The 4,921-nt window shown below is 38.5% G+C and overlaps 1 pseudogene; it reads left to right on the forward strand.

Annotated features, from left to right (window-relative positions):
* The first annotated feature begins 2,052 nt into the window (after positions 1–2,052).
* On the forward strand, positions 2,053–2,232 carry LOC128773380 (U2 spliceosomal RNA; annotated as a pseudogene).
* The last annotated feature ends 2,689 nt before the right edge of the window (positions 2,233–4,921 follow it).

Genomic DNA, 4,921 nt, shown 5'->3' on the forward strand with positions numbered 1-4,921 from the left:
TGTAAAGTAATCCGAGACTGGAAAAATTCCACACTGAAAATATAGCTTTGTGGACATTATGAACTGAATGTTTGTGTCCCCCAATATTCATCTGTTAAATTCTAATGCCCCAATATGATAGTATGTAGTGGTGGGGCCTTTGGGAGGTAATTAGGTTACAAAAGTAGAGCTCTCAGGTCACCTGGCTGGCTAGTCAGTGGAGCAGGCAACTTTTGATTTCACCGTTGTGAGTTCACACCCCACATTGGGTGTTGAGATTACTTCAAAATAAAATCTTAAAAAAAAAAAAAAGAGTAGCGCTCTCATGAATGGGATTAGTTCCTTTATAAGAAGAAGAGGCTAGCTTCTTTTAAACACACATAAGAGCTAGCTTTCTGCTCTGTCTGCCAAGTAAGAACACAGCAAGAAGACAGCCCTTTGGAGAACTGAAATATGGAACTCACCAAGAACTTGACCATGTTGGCATCCTGATCACAGCCTTCCAACCTACAGAACTGTGAGAAATAACTCTTGTTATTTAAGCCACCCTGTCTATGGTAATTTGGTCTAAGATATTTCTGTTATCCCTTGCATAATTTAGCAATATTTGCAATAGAATTAACGAACCATATGTCACTTTGAATATTAAAAAACAAGCCCAAACCATTTTGAATAAGAATGAATTAAGCAGGGAAAAACATAAAACAAAAAGATATTCCTTGCTAAATATTCTCATATAACAACAGTGCCAATGGTTGCCAAATCATGTTCATGAAGGCCCAGGAATTGTTTTGCAAAAGGGATGGAATCAGCATGATCATAGACTATGCTTAGGATATATGTACCCTTGGGTCACATGTGGTAATTATGATTATGAATCCATATCATCTCTTCCTGAATAAGCAAAATCAATAAGCAAAATCAACTACTCTAGTACTTTATTAATGTAAGGGGAAGTGCAGTAAAGTCTTGTTGGCCGTACAAGATCAGGTAGACAAATACGACCTAACAATGCAACTCACCACACACTTACTATGTATCACACAATCAAAAACCTGCCACATAAAGCAATGTAACCTCTACAGCAAGTCTGTGAGGCAGGTAGCACAATTATCTCCACTTTGTAGGAAAGGAAAAGAAAGTTTAGAAGCAAATTACGTAACCCACATTAGCTTCACCTCCTCATTGTAAAATGAGAGAAAAAAAAAGTATAAGCTATTTTTTAGGGCTGTGAAAATTAAATAAAAGAATCCATGTTTACTCTTAGCCTTGTAAGAGTAAATCCTAAGTATGTCATTACTAATACTAGTGCTGCTGCTGCTGCTATGATCATTACTACTATTATGTCATAAAAAGATACAATGTTACATAATATTATTATACATACTATATAATTATTTCTGACGCATTGTTATAGATTGTATTAATATATATTATAATGTTTATTATGTTATAGAAGTAGGTATTTGTTCAGAGTCACACAGACAGTATGTGGCAGAGTCAGAATTTGAACTCAGGTCTTTCTGACTCCAGAACTTGAGTGCTCAGTCTAGAGGAGGCAATGCTTTTGAATGACTAAACCAGGGTAATTCTGAGAGTAAAATAACACTTCTGGAAATAGGAAATTACTTTCTTTTTTGGAGAGAATATAAGAACCATCATCAGAAAACAGCCATCTCTCCAAGTTTCTCCTTCCAGACCCAAACACACACATGAACAAGCAAGTGCCTTTTCTCCCCAACCCATCCTGTAGGTTAAGATGACCTTTTATCTTTCTGACAAAAATATGATACCTTAATGGTCATAGAATTACATCCTTCTCAAGGGAGGCGGGTAAGGAACTAAAATTTAATGAAGAACCATGACTGGTGTAAGCCAGAACTACTCAGCTTTGAGCCAAGGTGACCACACCATAGGATGCATAGCCAAGTCTTGGTCCCGGCTTATCCAGTATCAGCAACACGACAGAGTGAGCTATAACCCAGGCATTTCAATCACAGTGGTTGGTGGTGCCAAACCATGGCATCGAGGGGCAAGTTCTCCTACTAGTAACCTTAATAAGCTGGGTGTGCAATCGCTTCTCGGCCTTTTGGCTAAGATCAAGTGTAATAAGCTGGGTGTGATTTTGAATATTTCTTGACAGGATTCTAATCCACCCACCAAGTTTGTTTCATCCATTTGCCATTCTTCTGACTGCCTTGAAATGTATATGTAAAATTGTTTTGGAGTAGTATATTTTAATATATTACACTGAAACCCCTTTCCTAGTTCATAAGGATAAAATGAATTGATTTAAATTATATTATTTTGGGTTTTGGATTCCCAAGATTTCTGTGTATGTCTGTTTTAAGCTATCATTTCTTCAATACCTATCATGTATTGGGCATTATGCTTAACACTTTAAATACATTTTTGCATCATTTAATCTTCAAGTATAAGCCAGGAGTTCTTAATTTAGGATTAAGTTCAGGGTGTCCATATATTAGATGAAGAAAAAAATCACATCTATACTTTAATTAACCTCTATTTTTTTAGTTAACCTCTAAATAAAATGTAGCATTTCCTTGAATTATCACTGTAGGCAGTAAACCAAGTAGCATATCCATAGTACCTATGTCTTTGTCACCAATAGAAACCACAGATATTTTCAAGTCACGTGATAGCTCTTGCAGATATCTCAAAATATGACTTATACTAGGCACTTCTTAAAAATTACATTAATTAGGGGTGCCTGGGTGACTCAGCTGGTTAAGTGTCTGACTTCTGCTCAGGTCATGATCTCATCATGAGTTCAAGCCCCCCCATCGGGCCCTGTCCTGACAGCTCAGAGCCTGGAGCCTGCTTTAGATTCTGTGTCTCCCTCTCTCTTGGTCCCTCCCCTGCTTGCACTCTGTCTCTCTCTCTCTCTCTCAAAAATAAATAAACATAAAACTTTTTTTTTAATTACGTCAATTATTATTAGACCAATTATTGTTAATTACTATTAGGGTCTAATGGTAATTAATAAAAGATAATATATATCAGTAGCTCACAAATTTGGTAATTTTGTCAAGTATAGTTCTTTATAGCTGATTTTAGTGGCATTTATTTAAAAACATTGTTCTCAGAAGGGGTCTGTAGCCTCACAAAACTGCGCCAGGTGTACTTGGTACAAAATAGAGTAAGAATCTCTAGTCAAGGCTAATCACAATAACTCCACTTCCCCCAACCAGTGGCTTGTTTATAAATTAGCATATGACCCAATTCTGACCAATCAGACAAAGAAAAATCTGTTAAAGGGAGGCTTCCTCTTTCCAGAGTGCTCCAAGAAGAAGAAGTTGCTCTGATCCCTCTGGATGCAGCTGTGCCTAGATAAGATGGCTGGAACAGTTGCAACCACTTTGCAACTAACCTAGGAAGGACATTAACACACAGAAGGTGGTGTCTCCAGGAGGATTGCTGTGAGAAGACTGCCTGGAGGGTCCTGCCTGGAACCTGCCCTACTGTTTCAGCCAGTTTGGGTTTGGGTTTTCTGATATTTGCAGCCATATGTACCTTAATTCTGCTGCCACACTTAGAGAAAAAGCCTCTCTGAGAAGGTAACACTCAAGTGGCAGGAAGGATTAGGCAGAAGAGGGGCAATCCTCAGGGTTAGAGGAAACAATGTCTGCAAAGTCTTTGAAGAGTGAATGACTTTGGCTTCTTTCAGACACTAAAACCTCATAGTACTGAAGTATAGTGACTGAAGGGGAGGGTGAAATGAGATAAGATTAGCAAAAAAAAAAAAAAAAAAAAAAAATCATGCAGGGCCTTCCAGGCCACGGTGAGAAGTTGAGACTTTTAAGTGTATTGAGATGCCATTGAAGGATTGAAGGACTTGAGGCAAAGAAGTGACAAGATCCAAGTTCATTCTGGCTGCTGCTGTTTGGAGAATATACTAGAGAGGGAGTATAGCCCTGGGGAGATGTGTGGCTATTGTAGGAATGAATCTAGGTAAGAGATGATGATAACCTGGACTCTATAATGGGAATATTAATTGAAACTGTTAATCTCAAAATTTAGTTTGTGGAAGAATCACTTCTTGTATTTGTTTAAAATGCAGGTAAGGGGTGCCTGGGTGGCTCAGTTAAGTCAGTTAAGCATCTGACATCATTCAGCTCAGGTCATGATCTCATGGTTCATGAGTTCTAGCCCCTCGTCATGCTTTGCACTGCCCATCCTCCCCCTGCACATGTGTTCTCTCTCTCTCCGCCCCCCCCTCTCAAAAACAAATAAATAAACATTTTTTAAAAAAGAAATGATCTTGGGGCGCCTGGGTGGCTCGGTCGGTTAAGTGTCCGACTTCGGCTCAGGTCACGATCTCACGGTCTGTGAGTTCGAGCCCTGCGTGGGGCTCTGTGCTGACAGCTCAGAGCCTGGAGCCTGTTTCAGATTCTGTGTCTCCCTCTCTCTCTGCTCCTCCCCTGTTCATGCTCTGTCTCTCTCTGTCTCAAAAATAAATAAACTTTAAAAATATATATATAAAAAAATAAAAAAATAAAAGATATGATCTTATCATTCTCTGTCCCTTACATTCCTGAACATTATTCCTTCACTCGAAAAGCATCTATTAAGCTTCATCTAGGTGCTTGGCGCAGACCTGGGCACTGGTCATACCAAAATAAATAAAGCATACCCTCTCTTATGATAGATGTTTATCATTTTCCCTATCTTTCCTTGGATGCCATTCATGCTATAAAATGTAGCATTATGGAGAAAAGGAGGATCACAAAGAGAAATTAGATTCAGTAGAAAATAGAAGCAGGAGAATATTCAAGAACAAGACTTTGGAAAAATATAAACTGATGAGACTGTCCTGAGATCCTGCATGTGGATCAGGTCTTATTATGAATCACTTACCTGAACCTTAAACAAAGAACAGACAGCCTCTAATATCAGGACAGCATCTGACAACCTGAGAGCA

Source organism: Panthera pardus, unplaced genomic scaffold, assembly GCF_024362965.1.
Source record: "Panthera pardus isolate Hobbes unplaced genomic scaffold, ASM2436296v1 HiC_scaffold_24, whole genome shotgun sequence".
In the NCBI taxonomy this organism is placed as follows: Eukaryota; Metazoa; Chordata; class Mammalia; order Carnivora; family Felidae; genus Panthera; species Panthera pardus.